The following is an 18,308-nucleotide window of genomic DNA, read 5'->3' as shown; positions in this document are numbered from 1 at the left end:
AAAACCCTCTTATTTATCACTGTATCAAAATTCTTTCTTTAGAAATACTTATCTACACATATCTAATTGTCACAAGTTTCTTCTGGATCAAGTTGCATTGCAATTGATCAAGAAGAATCATTCTATAGTAAAATTTGATAAGTAATTAATAATTTACACCATCCTTTTGAGGGGCAATGAGTCTCATTATAAAAGGGGTGGGAATATATAAAGCACTGAGTAAAGGAAGTCTTAGGCAACAACAGTATTTCAGATTAGATCTTGCTTAACTCAATTGTAAGATGGGGTGGAAGTTTTGCTTTTATTTTGTTAAATGTGAGTGAGAAATGCAATAGTGAAGGGACTCTGATAAGAAATAAGCAGCATAACCATAATCGAGTTCGGGGGAAAATCAATTTTAGAAAAGAGTACAAATGGAAGTTGAGAATATGAAAGTTGGTTCTCTAAATACTGTCCTCCTTCCATGTACCCTTTAGAAAGTCTTGCTTATCCCAGCTCTAAGAGCATTCCAGTTTGCAACTCATTGCACTAGAGAGTGACTCTACATTTATGACTAACCACAGGACACTTGCATAGTGCCGTGAAATAACCATCGTGTACTATGTAGAGAAATGAGTAGTTAACAACCTCGCAAAAAAAGTAAGGCTCCCAGAGGGAATGATATTTAATTCCTAATCAATGACAAAGAAACCAACATGTAGAAAGGCACAGAGTATACATGTGATATTAATGACAGATGAGACTAAGCCCATCTAAGCAAGACTAAGCAAGTTGTAAAGGGACTTGCTTGTAGGGTGAACTCATGTTGGGTATTATTTGCAGAAAAATGAGACATAGAATTTTTAAAACAGGCGTGACACGATTAGGTTCTCTCTGGTGATCTAAACTTAGGAGCTCCCAACCTGAGGCGAGCAAATGCCTGGGAGCTGAAAAGTATTTCTAAGGCAGATAAGAAAAGATATTAATACTTAAAAACTTGTTTTCCACATACATCCACTGCTACTTTTCAAAACGCATGGAGATAGTGTCGTGGTACCAAAATAGTTTGGAAGGGTTCCAACACCCAAGCTAGTTTGTGTGTATGGCAAGGAATTAGTGGGTGAGGTGTATATTTTCTCAATCTTAACAGAGACTTACTATGAGATTGTAATACAATCTTTCCTTCCTTTAAAAAGTGAGATCACTTTTATGGTATGGGCAAGAAAGGTCTAGTTACTCATTAAATAGAAAAATGGAATGAAATGGCATAGGTCTGAAAAAGGACATTCAGCAACTTTCAAAGTTATGAAAAACACAAATGAAAGAGAGCTATGTTCCCTTCTACAGAGGATCTTACTTTAGGCAATCCCAATGTTTAAAAATCTGGGTTTATATAAAGACTAAATTTAGAAACTAATTATTCACTTTTTAAAGCATTCACAGTAGGACATAAGTCAATAGAAAACTCTCTTGCATATTTAAAATAGAATTCAATTTACATGCAACTCTTTGGAAACTCTCCTATTGTACTAAACAAGGTCAACTTGTGAGCCTGTTGAGTCTGCTCTTTAACTTCCATGCCATGAAGTAATGGGGCACAACACAGTTCAGAGATCCAAAGTTGGGTCTATGGCACTGAGTACCTACAAAGGCCACAGTCTACAGGTTACCTTTAAAACAAAGCAAGAATATGTACTTTTTATGCAAAACTGTCTATGTTAGTATGATGTACCAAGCTGCAATGGCTACAACTACTGGATAGATATTCAGAGACTAAGACCCCTAGAATAGGTGTCTTTGAGACACCTGGAAGGAGGACTCTGCCAAATAGCACGGTTCTGGAGGATGAACTGCCAATGCCATCAGACCATAACTCATGAATAATTTGAATATGAGTTCTACAAAGAGGTAGAAAGATACAGTCAGCAGAAGCAAAAATACATAAATAAAAACAAAATAAAGTCCCAAGAGAATCATCATAATGATAAATAGGTTAGGTCACTTTCAAGTACAAAGGAAAGGAGCCAATGCGAATTGATTTCAGTAAGTAAGGAAATATATTTGTTCATGAAACCAGAAGGTATACTGGTAAATGGAATTCAGGAATATTTGGATCCAAATGTTCAAAAAACAAAACAAAACAAAACAAAAACCATCAGGAATCTGCTTCTTTCCATCTTTTAGCTTTGTTTTCTCATGGATTGACTTAATTTTCAGGCATTTTCCTAGAATTGATGACAAAAATATCCATCCCATGTTCTTCATGAAACATTTTACCATTGGCTTTAATCAGATTGATAAAACTAGGAAAAGTTTTCTGGCATCACCAGAGATAAAGTTATGTCTCCAAAGAAAAGTTTTCCCACCAATGGCAGCCTCGATCCATGAGAGTGTTACATACATTTAAAAAAATGCAAAATAAAAATAAATAAATAAATAAAAATAAAAAATAAAAAAATGCAAAATGATTTCTTTGGAAAAATTATTCCAAGCAACATTTATGAGAATCACTAATTAGTTTACCAGGAACTTGCAATTTATAGTTATTTAGGAGTCTTAAAAACCCTCCAACTTTTTCCGCTTCCTTGCTATTAGCTGTAGTCATGCTTTTGCTTGCAGAGGCCCATTGCCACTGTTCACCTCATCACTGGCTTTGTGGCCTTGAGAAAGTCATCTAAACAAGTAGGAACCTCACAATGTTTTTGTCCATATAAAAGATCATAAGAGCATCAATATTTTAAATTTTAATCTAAATTAGATTATTATGTGAAATAATATTTGTAAATCTTCTACATTAGAGTCTGACACATGGATGTTTCTTAACATCTGTTTATTCTTTTAGAAACTGGACTCAGAGGTGCTATGATGGGCATTCATGGGACAAAGCCCTACTTTTCAGTATGTAGGAGCCCAGATCTCCTATTATAGCACACAGTACAGCAGAAAATAACCTTTAGACACTGTCAGGGGATTAGGTACTACTATCCACCCTCCAGCTAACAAGACTATAAAACCTTAGATAATTTTCTTCACTTCTTTGAGTTTTAAGTTTACTCATTTAGACAAAAAAAAAAAAAGTGCTTGAACAATATATTTCTAGGGATTTTTCTTGAGCTCTAGAAATCCTACGTATGTAATACGTTCTGTGTATGTAACGTACTTTTCCTGTACATAGTTGTCCAAATCAAGAATTTCAGGTCACTACAACCAGTTAGTATACTTTTATCTTCAGGAACAGTAAGCCCCAACGTCTTTGATGCAGACAATAAGGAATGTATTACCTCGTTTAACAAGAAGACTGAACAGAGGGTGATTTTAGAGTTGATTTATTCAGCAGCTCATGATATTTTCATGGGGCCAAATTTCTTCTGTCTTTCCACTCTGCTGTCCTGGCAAAGTGATTACAAGATGGTTACACCCAGTCCAGGCAACACACATTGCACATTGCCGTCCAGAGGAAAATAGGGACTCTTCCTTCATGAATAATTGTTTTAAGAAAAAGGAAAATGCTTTCCAGAAGAACCATAGCTAAGGTGACTAAATAATTTATCTTCCAAACAGAGACTCTTTGAGAGTGAAAACAGGACCGTGAATGCTGAACTAATCGTGGTTTGCCATCTGCACAGTAGTGGGGCTGGGATTTTTCTTCCTCACACACTTAGAGGGTGAATATCTATACAAAGGCTGGGGTGGTTGCTGGAAAGGCAAATCTCCAGCCTCATCTCTTGCTGTTCTTTGATCCACATTTACACTCGGAACAGCCTGCAGTTCCTGAACACATCATGTTGTGTTTGCCTTTGGTCTTCTTTCCCTTCTACCTGGAATAATTGCCAGTGTATCCATGGCCCTGTGGTCCCTACCTGCCCAATACTTCTCCATCAGTAAGGCAAAAATTCTCAAATCTCCCTCCCCAGCCTCTATCCGTGTTGGGTGGGTTGCCCTTTCCTTCCCTTCCCATTGGACTTGAACTGTCTCTACATATTCCACTATGTAAGGTTGGCTTGAGTGTTGACCTGTCATTCTAAACTCAGAACTAAATGAATGAAGACAGAAACTGTTTCATTCATTTTATATACTGGGTGTCTAGCACAGCCAGGCAACTGGCATGAGCTCCTGAAACATGACTTATTTACATTAAGAAGTGAATGAATGAATCTTCATCCGGGGAAGACAGTCTGAGTACTTTCACCATGAAGGGCCTGGGTTTGAGAAATTGGAAATTGGATTCCCAGAGTCTAACTCCTAATGTCTATTCTATCCAGTCCAAACAAAGAAGTCCTTAGCTGAGTAGTAAAGAGAGCTAATGGGGTTTCGAAGGAGAAAAGAGCAGGGCTGGCTGCTGTCATCATCTGGGGTTGAGAGAGACATCCCTATTATTAGGGTATAATTAACAACTTTCCTTTCATAGACATTAATTTATTTTGTCATTAAATTAATTAGAATTAAACAGGCCTTTAAATCATTGCTTGTTCCTAGAAGGGGAGAGGTGTTTTCATATGCAAAATCAAGCAAAGTTTTCCACCGCTTGCCTGCTAAAGAGACAGAGAAGAAAGAGGCCACCTCCTGGAGATGGTTACTATAACTATGCGTTGTTTCAAATCAATGCAAGAGCACATTTTCCAGGAGAATGATGCTTGGTTGTCCTCTAAGGACACGGGGACAGAAGAAACTGCCAGTGGAATACATTTTAAATGATTACTGGTTGGATCCCACTGTACTTTTGGGCATGGTGTTTTTTCAAACTAGTTTTCTCTTTGGTAAAATGAGGTAACAACTTCCACCTAATAGGTTACTGTGAATAGTTGCTTAGGTAATACAAGTGCCAAGAACTTATTAGGCTTTCAATAAATGCTACTTAACTGCCTCCCTCTCCTTTCCCTTCCCTCCCTTTATCTTTCTCTCTCTCTCTCTCCTTCAAATTTTACTTCAGATGAAAATGAGTCAGAGATTCTTCCAAAAAAGATTCAGAATCTTACTCCCTGCAAGCAAAACACAAACTAAACAGACTCCCACAAAATTTCATGACTTGATGATTGTGTCATCAATTCTGTCTCTATTTACTCACTCAGCTAAATGTCCAGATATATTTCCTTTTGGGTCTTCTTTCCTCAGCTTCTGTGAATTCTCTTTATATACTTTTCTCAGCTGGCTCTATGCTTCTAGCCCCAAACCCATCATCTATCAGTATCATTTTGTCACTCAAATACTACCTGAACGCCCTCTACTACCTAAGAAGTTCTTCCTAATTAAAGCAAAAATGGATATGGTTATCGCTCTATCTTCTTGCATGGAATGCAGAGATCAATGAAACAAAAAAGATTACTGAGCATAGGGCATGTTGTATTATAGTATACATTGTGCATTTCATTTTTATTGCAAATTTTAATCTTTTTCAAAACAATGATAGACTATTTTACAGTTTAAACTCTTAGAGGGTGAGACTTTTTTAATGATAGTCTAGAGAGTCTTTTTAGGATGTTATGTGCTTGAAGACTATATGGGACAATCTCAAGATAGCTTCTGCCCTGGAGTTCCATGCATTTATGAGTCAGTGGTATTCCCCATTTCAAGAAAACAGATGAGTTTTCTTAATGAGAACAAGTCAAAAGGATATATTCTTGGGGCACCTGGGTGGCTCAGACAGCTAAACATCTGCCTTCACCACAGGTCATGGCCCTGGGGTCCTGGGATGGAGTCCTGCGTCAGGCTCCCTGCTCAGCAGAGAGTCTGCTTCTCTTTCTTCCTTCCTCATCCCCATCCATGTCTCTTTATCTCTCTCTCTCTCAAATAAACAAATAAAATACTTTTTAAAAAGGAGGGGAGGTTGCTCGTTATTGATGAATCCACAAGTCAGTCCAGCAGGACTTTCACTAAGGCACTTTCATAGCTCAAATTTCAAGTGGAGATGCAAATCCCAGCCTGGATCCAGACTTTCCAAGGGACACTAATGAGTAAATGGACTGCCATGAAGGGTGCTTTATAGTTAAAACAAGGTGAATCAGCATAGCTTAAATCTCTTCTGGAGTCTCCTGGCTAACTAGATCCTTGATCCACATCAGGTTGAGGACTTAATCAACCATGATGGCCTTAGATCTACCGTCAAGAGATTCAGCACTCATATGTAACCTTGAAGTAAAAGCATGAGTAAATGTAAGCCATGTACTCCCAATATGATTTTCTGGCTTGACTGATACTTAACTGAATAAAATCAACCTGTAACTGAAAACCTCTGAGTCATGTTGACAGAGGTGCTGAGTGCTTTTTCCTCTTGATCTAACAGAATAAAAACTAAAAACTGCATCCTATTTTTTTCCCTTTAATTAAGACTACAGTATTATCAGGCTTTAGAAGACTGAACAGAATGCACAGATGAATGGCTATTTAATTAAGCTTTCCAAGAAACTTTTGAAGGCAACAGATTAAATGTGGACTTTTGCTTTTTGCAGTATTTAAGGGAAGTTTTCATTGTTCTTCTCATGGCTGATAATTTTTTTTAATGTAAAATAAACAAACTGCAAGCTGAAAAAAAGCCAGTGGTTATTTTTTTCTTATTATTGCTAATATCAGGAGGCCAGCATTGAAAGGTTTCTGTGGTTGCATCTCTGTATGGTTCAGAAGGTAAATATACAGTCCTATGTCTGCTTAAGGCGATAGTTCTAACCATAAATGCTCTAAATTCTTAGAAAAAAATATTTTTACTAAAAGAACTGAATTTATTTATTTTTTTAAAAGAACTGAATTTATTTTATTTTTTTTTTGCAGCTTACTTTCTTTTTTTTTTTTTTAAATTAATTTTTATTGGTGTTCAATTTACCAACATACAGAAAAACACCCAGTGCTCATCCCGTCAAGTGTCCACCTCAGTGCCCGTCACCCATTCCCCTCCAACACCCGCCCTCCTCCCCCCTTCCACCACCCCTAGTTCGTTTCCCCGAGTTTGGAGTCTTTATGTTCTGTCTCCCTTCCTGATATTTCCCAACATTTCTTCTCCCTTCCTTTATATTCCCTTTCACCATTATTTATATTCCCCAAATGAATGAGAACATACACTGCTTGTCCTTCTCCGATTGACTTATTCAACGTGGATGGAACTGGAGGGTATTATGCTGAGTGAAAAGAACTGAATTTAAATGGTCTTAGCCACTCATAAAACTGCAACCAATATATGAATAAATTTAGGGCTAAAAGCTTTGAGTGTAAAATAAGATTGCATATCCTTTAATAAGCAAATTAAAATGTATTTGAATCTCCACTCACTTAACTGGCCATAGCCTGTCTTTTATATAGGTTTCCTGTCTTAAATATATCCTAGAATCCCCCCCAAATATTACATGTGTGATGGAACCTGTGCTTGTCCTCACTCAACCATCACTCAGCTTCTGGAAATCAGGAAGTAAGCCATGCCCACGAACAGCTGCAGGTGATGGTGCTCTGGTGCCTTTTGGGGGAATCACTGCACTGAATACCCTGCCATCCCACAGACATGTGATCCCAGTGGAGCTGCTGACTCTAAAGCTTCCCTCTCCGTTTGCTCTAATGCCAGTATGTTACCACACTCTGGCCCTCATTTACCTTCTATTAATTTCTCAGGATAAAAAGAACCAGTCAATGGAAGTTCTCTGAAGTCTACCTATGCCCCAATTTTATGACTTTTGATAACACAGACTTATTGACTTTTATCCCTTCCCATAATCACATTTTAGTTGGATTTTTCAGATTTTGTTTTTATTTATCAGACATATTTCTATGGAGAGAGTGGAAGAGAATAGTGTCTCAATATTTTGTTTTCCTCTCAGAAGATTCTTAGAATTATGTTTAAATCCGGGCATTCAGATATCTAGAATGACTGGCCTCTGCTTACTTCTAAGACTCAATTGCAAGGGGAAATGTTGGGGATGAAAGGTTCAGGAACTTGCCTGTAAAGTGCGTGTAACTTCCAGCCTCCTGCATCACTTAAAATGATCATTTACAAATCATCATGATTTATTTTTTAAAGACTTATTTATTTATGTTAGACTGAGAGAGAGACAGAGAGAGAGAGAGAACATAAGCAGGAGGGGCAGAGAAAGAGGGAAAGAGAATCTCAAGCAGATTCCATGCTGAGCACAGAGCCCAATACAGGACTTGATAACTCCACCTTGAGATCATGATCTGAGCTTAAACCAAGAGTCGAATGCTTAACGACTGTGACACCCAGGCGGTCCTACTTTTATATTTAAACTACTTCTAAAGTTGTAACAGAAATAACACACTTGAATGTGTTCTATTTCATTTTTCAAATTCACTAACTTGTCCTGCCAGATTAACTTGGTTTGAAGCTGTTCTTGGAATAAAACTTTGTCTTCTATTTTAGTTCAAAAAATCAAACTTTCTATAAATGTGTAATTGATTAGGAAAGGTGTGGCTTGGCAATGATCTTTGCGTTAGACCTTCAAACAGAATTGCTGGAGGGGAGGAAGGTAGGGGCATGGGATAATTGGCTGATGGGCCTTAAGGAGGGCACATGATGGAATGAGCACTGGGTGATACAAGTAACTGATGAATCACTAAATTCTACCCCTGAAACCAAATTAATAATACACCATATGTTAACTGACTTGAATTTAAATAAAACCTAAAAAAAATGTCTAAAGTAAAATTGTATAACAAAGGACAATGTTATACTTCTTTATTTTTTTTTAAGATTTTATGTATATATTCATGAGAGACACAAAGAGAGAGAGAGGCAGAGACACAGAGGGAGAAGCAAGCTCCATGCAGGGAGCTCCATGTGGGACTCCATCCCTGGACTCCAGGATCACACCCGGGGGCTGAAGGCAGGCGCCAAACCGCTGAGCCACCCAGGGATCCCGTTACACTTCTTTAAATACCGAAGAATTCCTGCATCTGCTAGGTTCCTGGATGTAAGATAAAATATGTTGTCTTATGATGGTTTTGGATTCTAAGATTTAGTATTTTTTTGTAATTCTTTGTTAACTTCTTTTCTTTTTTTAGCTACTATGAAGTGAGGTTATTGATATTGATATTTTTGAGCTTATATTTGTAGAAAAATTTGCAGTGGAAAAAATCAGAAATTTTGAGTTTGGATTTCATAAATAATTGAAATAAACTAAGATAGTTTGATATTTTGACATAAATGACCTACGTATTCTAAGTTCTTATTGTTCCTGTGATATTGAACAGCTAAAAGGTTACAGGATTTTTTTTTTTAAGGGTACAATATATCAAGCACATTTTACCTGGCAATGAGGCTTTTAACTGATTACATAATCTATTCATTGACACTCTACAAATTAAGGAATTCCAGCATTCCTTAGGTCTGGTTAGTGATTCAAGTCTGCAGCAAAGTCTCCAGTATTTTGCTTCCAGGCTTTTGGATAAGTTTTACTAATGGGGTCTTGTGACATTGAAAGGAGAGCTGTCAAGGAAAAAAATACGTATATACCATTTGCAACTTCTTATTCGTCTATGTGATATGGTTCTCAATGCTGGGCACACACAGAAATGTAGAATTAACTTGTATCCTTACCTTACTATAAGATAACAGGATTAATAATTTCCCATATTATGAAATAGCCTTCTTGCTCTCTTTGGATGACTTAAAATAAAGTGAAATTTTGAAACCTGGAACATTGTTAAAATGTGTGAAAAACCATTAATCTACTGAGTGAATGATGAAGTCCTTGATGATGATTAAAATATTTCACATTAGATTGCATTTGAATTTTCAAAAAATGGATGGCCTGGAACCCAAATGATAAGAAACAGAAGTGATTTATTTTCAGGAAAAGACACGGAAAGAATGAATGGCCAAGTTGGTTTTCTTTTATCTCCCATTGATTCTTAGAAATTAGGAGAAATTAAAGCTATCTTGGGAAAAGGTAAGAAGAAATATGGTATTTTCTGGGAAGGGTGACAATAAAGACAAGTAGAGAGAGCTGAGGTAAATGCTAAAGGTAAATGTGGATATTTATCTCATAGTAAAGATTATTTACCTTCAGAGTTACTCATTTAAAAAAATAGTTTATGGATACTTTCCCAGGAAAATGGAGTGGACATATTTTTACCTGTTCCTTGGACTTCATATATAAAACTAACAAAAGAAGACTCCGAAAAGTGGGAAAAGAAGGAAGACTGGCAAGGGTCTTTGGGGTCTGAGAAACACAGGTGGTGAGTTGTAAGTTTCCTTTTTGCCACATGTATCCCAAACATGCCAGTAAAAATACTGGCAACTGAAAAATGCCAATAGATGTAGACAGAACCAAAAAGCCCCACAAAGGCCTGCTGGCTTGAAACAAAGCACTAAAAAGGGCGCATCTTAAAAAGACCAAAAAAAATGTTTTTAAGATTTATTTACTTATTTATTTGAGAGAAAGGGAGAGAGCTAGTGGAGGGAGCAGCCAAGAATTCAAAGATTCTTTGAAGAATCTTCAAAGCTGACTCCCTGCTAGTATGGAGGCAGAGCTCAACTGGAGGCTGAACTCCTGCTGGACTCAGGACTGGATCTCACAACCTGTGAAATCATGACCTGAGCCCAAACCAAGGGTCCAAGTCTTAACCAACTAAGCCACCCAGGTGCCCCTAGATTTACAGAAAACGTTTATTTCTTTATTTATTTATTTATTTATTTATTTTACAGAAAACGTTTAAATGGTACCACTCTACTTCAACCAAGCATCGTAGAACAAGCAATAGTCTCACCATCACCCATTTAGTGAAAGCTGAATGGGGTGCATAGACATCCACACTCACAAGGCAGTAATGAGGTGCCTCGACATCTCCTCTGGGGTGTTTTTCAAAAACCAGGTAGGGAGTCAGGCTCTTAATCAACCTCCAAATGTCATTTTGAATTTGATAGCCATTTGAAAACTTCCTGGATTCCCCTAAGTGGGATGTGCCTGCATGTGTTCCCATAAGTGCCTTCAAAACATTTACAGGATGGAGCACCAGGGTGGCTCAGGTGGTAAAGCATCTGACTCTTGATTTCTGCTGGGGTCATGATCTTAGGGTCGTGAGCCCCACATGGAGTCAGGAGGAGTTGCTCGAGATTCTCTCCCTCTCCCTCTGCCCCTCACCAGCCTTCAAATAAATAAATAAATCTTAAATATATATATATATGTATATATATATATATATACACATATATACAGGGCATCACAGAATATCATTGTCTTCTTTTCTGACATTTCACTCTCCCCTGGATTATGATGTCTTTGAATATAAGGATTGTGATCTTTATTCCTTAATCCCAAGCAACACTGTTTGAGAGTCAGTCAGGTTTGCTTTGATTGGATACATTCAAGAATTGATGACTTAATTATAGATTTGAATACTGTTTAATGTCATACCAGAAAAAAAAGATACAGGAAATTTACAGAAAAGTAAACTTGAATTCAGCATTAATAGGCTATTTGGAGATGTAAAATTTCATTTTGTGTTGGACGAGGAGGTCATCTGGGATGATACATTGATAATTTTCCCATTGGATGGATGTGACGAGAGGACCAGGAGGCTATTGAAGATGAAGCTGCTCACTTTTAATCAGAGGAAATTTCTATTTTTTTTCTTTCCTTTTCCAGAGTCAGCTCTCAAAAATTCTGCTTTTGTTCCCAAATGGAGGGAAGTTTTAAAAATAAAACAAAAATAACAATAGATAGCTTTAAGTCAAAATTTTAAATTTGATTGAGACAATTTCTCTCAATTAAAAGGAGGGGGTTTTCTATTCTATGAAAGAAAAACCAACATATGCTTCCTTTCAATCATCCAGGCTTTTAGTTTGTTTTGATTGGGTTTTGGCCTTGGCTTTGTTTTTGTTTTTTTATGTTTAGACTTTTATTAACTTTAAAAAAATATATTTTATTTATTCATAAGAGACACACAGAGAGAGATAGGCAGAGACACAGGCAGAAGGAGAAGCAGGCTTCTTGCAGGGAGCATGACGTGAGACTTGACCCCAGGACTCCAGGATCACGCCCAGGGCCAAAGGCAGGCGCTAAACCACTGAGCCACCCAAGGATCCCCTATTAACTTCTTAATATAGGTAATAAGATATGACAGCTTTTGGACTTTACCAAGTTTAACCATTAACACTGTTCAGTCATTTAAATTTGGAGAGTGTCTCATTCTACATACAAATAAAGAATTTGGGGCTTATAAATATTACATGTCCTGCTTGAAGTCATCTATGGTAATCATACTTACCTCTGTTATATGATCAGTGCTTTACAGATGTTACTTCTCATCCACACAACTCAAAAGGTCTGAGGTTTCAGAGGTAAATTTTTACTGAATTGTATGTTATTAAGAAAATCGTGTGAATTATAAGTGTATAGGTCCTTGAATTCTCTGAAAGTGAATAACCACTTTATATAACCACTTACCAGGTAAAATATGGAACATAACAGTACCCTAGAAACCTATCTTGTCATCTCTGCCACTCTTCCTGCCAATGGTAAGCATTAGTCTAATTTCTGTATCTGATATCTGTATCATCAATTTATTGTGCCTAGATTTGAACTTGTAAATCAATGAGTCTTTTATGTTTCATCTGATTTTTGTGATAATCATCTATGTGATTTTGAATATAGAATTTCACTATTTTCAGTGCTGCATATTATTGTATTTTAAGAATATATCATTCTAGGGGGAACCCTGGGTGGCTCAGTGGTTTAGCACCTGCCTTCAGCCCAGGGTGTGATCCTGAGTCCTGGGATCGAGTCCCACATCAGGCTCCCTGCATAGAGCCTCCTTCTCCTTTTGCCTGTGTCTCTGCCTCTCTCTCTCTTTCTCTCTCTCTCACTCACTCTCTTTCTGCATCTATCATGAATAAATAAATAAAATCTTAAAAAAAGAATATATCATTCTACAATCAATGTACATGGTGTTTTCAATTTGGGGTCTTTTGAACAGTATCATAAACAATTTTGTCTATATTTTTCAGTTAATATGTGCATGCATTTTCTTTGGGTGTATATGTATGAATAGAATTGTTGAATCAAACCTGTATCCATAGTCAGCTTTAATACGCAGTACAGAATTTTTTCTAAAATTTTCAACTTATACTACTACCACCAGGAGTGTGAGACAGTCCCCAATACTAAATATATTTGCTTAAATTTGGTATCACCAACATGTTCCTTTTCATTTTAACATATTCCAGTGGGTAATGTATGTCTCAAAAGCCTTATGATGTTAAACATCTTTTCACATAGGCTATTTATGTATCTCATTGGTCAAGGGTCTGTTTATACTTCTGCCTAATTATCTTTTAATTGTTTTTCTGCCTTTTAAAAATTATTTGTAAAATTTGTATAGATTGATTTTATATTTTGACTTTTTAATTCCAGTAACCATACTATAATGATTCATTATTTTTTAAAAATATTTTATTTATTTATTCATGAGAGATACAGAGAGAGAGACAGAGACATAGGGAGAGGGAGAGGGAGAAGCAGGCTCCATGCAGGAAGCCTTATGTGGGACTTGATCCCAGGACCACAGGATCACCCCCTGAGTCAAAGACTGGCACTCAACTGCTGAGCCACTCAAGTGTCCCAATCATTCAATATTTTTAATAATTTACTTATAGATACTTTGTGCTGTTCTGCACAATCATATTGCCTATAGATGATAGCAAGCTTTTCTTCCTTCCCAGTGCTTATATTCTTCTACTTTATTTTTATTTTTTGCTTTTGCCTTAATGCATTGGCTAGGGCGCTTGTATAACCTGATAAATAGTGATAGCAAGAAGTTTTGTATGTTTTCCAGATCAGGACAGGATGGGTGGGGAGAGCCTTTAAACAATATAATATTGAATATAATGTTTGACTTATTCTTTAAGATATCATTTATCAGATTATGAAATTTACTAAGAGTTTTTGTCTTCTTTGGTTGGTTGATTATTTCTAATTAGGAACAGATTATTTTTTAACTAGTAGACTTCATTTTTTTAAAATTAGGTTTACATAAAAATTGAGTACATACTATCGAGAGTCCCTGTATATCCCTATATATCTCTACACACACTCATACACACAAGCACAATTTTCCTATTATTAACATCTTGTATTAGGTCGATATATTTGTTACACTTAATGAATCAATATTAACATATTATTAACTAAATCCATATTTTATATTACCATTTGCTTTTTGTGAAGTAAGTTTCTATAGGTTTTAACGGGTGCCTCATGCCATGCATTCATCATTACAGTGTTATACAGAATAATTTATCATCCTAAAGGTGCCTTGTGATTTATCTACTTAACCCTCCTCTACCGGAAGGCTTGGCAACAATGGATACATTTTATTATATTTGAAATGAGTTTCTTGTAAACAAGTGTAGTTAGTCTTGTTTCTTTTATTCACATTAACAGTCTCTGTCTTTTATTTTTTAATTTAAATTTTATTTAACATACAGTACAATATTAGATATATACATATAGATATAGATAGGTATAGAATTCTATGACTCATCACTTACATACAACACCCAGTGTTCACCACAAGTGACCTCTTTAATCTCCATCACTCATCTAGTCTATCCCCCATCCACGTCCCTCCATCAACCCTCAGTTTGTTCTCTATTGTTAACAATATTTTTAAAGATTTTATTTTATTTATTTATTCATGAGAGATGCAGAGAGAGAGGCAGAGACACAGGCAGAGGGAGAAGCAGGCTCCATGCAGGGAGCCCGACATGGAACTCGATCCTGGGTCTCCAGGATCACGACCTGAGCCGAAGGCAGCGCTAAACTGCTGAGCCCCCTGGGCTGCCCAGCTATTGTTAAGAGTCTCTTATAGTTTATTTCCCACTTTCCTTTTTTTTTTTCTTTTTCCTCTTCCCACATGTTCATCTGTTTTGTTTCTTAAATTCTACATATGAGTTAAATCATACGGTATTTTTCTTTCCCTGACTGATTCATTTCACTTAGCATAATACACTCTGGCTCTATCCACATCATTGCAAATGGCAAAACTTCATTATTTTTGATGGCTGAGTAATATTCTCTCTCTCTCTCTCTCTCTGTGTGTGTGTGTGTGTGTGTGTGTGTGTGTGTGTGTGTATGAAAGCATCATGATAATTAAGACTACTGAGAATGGCTTGAAATTTTAAATGGGCCTCATTTGAGAAAGTGATATTTGAGCAAAGGCTTAACAGAGAAGAGGAAGTGAACCATGTGTCTATAGGAGAAAGGTCATTCTCTGCAGAGGAGAGAACAATGAAAAGGCCCTGAGGCAAAAGTGTGCATTACATAATAGTCATTACATAATAGAATGAAAGCTAAGGAGACTAGAAGATAGTAAGTAAACTAAGAGAGGTCATAGGATATGAAGCAGAAATATAATGATAGGGTGTGGGAGCTTTGTAGGCCATCGTAAAATTGGCTCTGATGATGTAAGGAATCTTTGAAGGGTTTTGAATATAGGAGTGATTCAATCTCACATTTCAACAGAATTGTTCTGACTAGTTGGTTTAGAATGGATGGTACAGTGATATGTTAGCAGGGAAACCAGTTAGAAAATTACTGCAATCAGTCAGGTGAGCAATGAGGGTGGCTTTGAACTCAGTGGGACCAGTGTCAGGCCACCCTAAAATGTATGGTGCTCAGGGAAGGAGTGTAAATGAAAGCCCACAAGTGTTAAATATGACATATTCTATCTTCCTATCTTACAAATATGCCTTCATATTGAGAATTTTTTTAATGCATAAGTATATGCTTTTTAAATGACTGAAAGCTGGAAAATGTCAAATATGACCAAATTTATATATTATTGTATGTATCTGGGAGTTCTGTTGGTGGACTGACAATGTATACATTATTAATAATATAAAACAGATATTTCATGGTTTACTATATATCTATTCTATAAAATATTTCTTATCTTTATGTCAGCAAAATAATCATTATAATCAAGATTTTAACATAATATTTATTCTGTTCATGACAATGACAAGTATCCTTTTTTGAGTCATTATATTATTAATATATTGTTAATAATTTCAACTTGAGGAAACTATCTGTGAGACAGTAGCAACTGCAATTGCAAATAAAATTGTTAAAGCAATACTGAGATTCATAAAGTAACCATAGATTTTACTTACCACAATCATATGGTGTAATAGAGTGCATTTGGCAAATTTTCATTATTGCAGACAATATTACAGTATATTTAAATCAGTCTCTGTCTTTTAATTGTATGTTTACACCATTTACATTAAAAGTGATTATATAGTTGGGTAAATATCTACCATATTTCTTATTTGTTGCACTTGTTCTCTTTTCTTTCCTAACTTTTTTTTTTCCGACTTCTCAGGTTTTATTTGAGCATTTTATATGATTCACATTTTCTGTCCTCTCTTACTATATCAACTGCACTTAAAAAATTAAACCTTGGGGCACCTGCATGGCTCAGTCAGTTGAGTGTCTGACTCTTGGTTTCAGCTCAGATCATGATTTCAGGATTGTGAAATCGAGCCCATGTTGGGATCCTCACTCAACAAGGAGTCTGCTTGAGATTCTTTCTCTCTCTTTGCCCCTACCTTGCCCATTCATATGCACATGCTTACACACACATACACACATATATACTCTGTCTCTCAAATAACAAATGTATCTTTTAAAAACTTTTAATCTAGGAGCTCATGGGTGGCTCAGTCAGTTAAGCATCTGACTTTTGATTTTAGCTCAAGTCATCATCTCAGGGTTGTGAGACTGAGCACCAAACTGACTCTAAGCTTACCTACTTAAGATTTTCACTCTCCCTCTTCTTCTGCCCCTCCATCCCTGCTTGTGCACGCACTCTGTCTCTTAATAATAATAATAAATAATAATAATAATAATAATAAAATCTAGGTTTCCTTAGAGTTTACAATATTCGTTAACTACTAATATAAATCAATTTTCTAATTACCCAGTACCACTTTATATGTAGTGCAGGTGCCTTATAAGAGAATATTCTTATTCTTTCCTCTCATTTTTTACAACATTGCTGCCATTCACTTAACTTAGCTCTGTGCTATAATCACCTGGTACCTTGCTGTTCTTATGAATTTGAATGTTTAGTAGATCAATAATAAGTAAAATGGAAGGCTTTATTTTGCCTTTATTTTTTCCTCTAAATTGTTCTTGTGTGTGCTCTCTCTCTCTCTCTCTCTCTCTCTCTCTCTCTCTATATATATATATATATATATATATATATATATAAATGCAAATCCAAATTTCTGACCCATATCACTTTCCTTCCCTCTAAAGAACATATTTTAATCATTCTTGCAAGGCAGATCTGCTGGCAACTAATTTCTTCAGTTTTGGTTAGTCTGAGAAGTCTTTATTTCCCATTCATTTTTGAAGGAAATTTTTACTCTATACAGAGTTCTAGTTTTTTGTTCTTCTCTCACCAATTTATTCCCCTCTGGGTGCTTTCTGAGCATGGTTTCTGAGAAGTCCAATGCAAATTTTTATCCTTCTATTTTTAAAGGTAAGGTGCCCTCTCACCGTGGCTTCTTTGAAGATTTTTCTCCTGCTTCGGTTCTTGCAATTTGAATATGATATACCTATGTTTACACTTTTTAATATTGATCCCATTTGGTGCTTTTTGAGCTTCCTCCATCCATGGTTTGATGTTTGTCAGTAATTTTATAAACTTTCCAGCCATTGTAACATTGATATTTATTCTATCAATTCTTAATTTCTTCTCCTTCTAGTGTTCCTACTACACATATGTTATATCTTTTTAAATGTCAGATAAGGGATCCCTGGGTGGCGTAGCGGTTTGGCGCTTGCCTTTGGCCCAGGGCGCGATCCTGGAGACCCAGGATCGAATCCCACGTCGGGCTTCCGGTGCATGGAGCCTGCTTCTCCCTCTGCTTGTGTCTCTGCCACTCTCTCTCTCTCTGTGACTATCATAAATAAATAAAAATTTTTAAAAAAAAGCTTTAAAAAAAAAAAAAAGAATCCTACATTAACAAACTTCTCATAGCACACACAGACCAGCAGAGGGCTATCCTAGTTTAATTGGGCAGAGATCCACCCACAAACGATCTAATAGGAGTCCACAGGAAAAGACTACAATATCTCATCAAAATTAGATTTAAAAAAAAAAAATAAATGTCAGATAATTTTTGTGTATTGTCTTATATTTGTTTTTCATTTTTTTTTTCTCCTCTTTGTTTTTCAGTTTGGGAAATTTCTATTAACATATCTTTAAGCTCCCTGATTATTTCCTTGGCCCTGGCCAGTTTGCAGATGAGCCTATCAAAGGGATTGTTCATTTACGTTAGTGATTTTTATTCCTAGCATTACACTTTGATGCTTTTTTAAAAGATT

This window comes from Vulpes vulpes, chromosome 12 (genome assembly GCF_048418805.1).
Source record: "Vulpes vulpes isolate BD-2025 chromosome 12, VulVul3, whole genome shotgun sequence".
Classification (NCBI taxonomy): domain Eukaryota; kingdom Metazoa; phylum Chordata; class Mammalia; order Carnivora; family Canidae; genus Vulpes; species Vulpes vulpes.
This window is presented reverse-complemented; position numbering follows the sequence as displayed.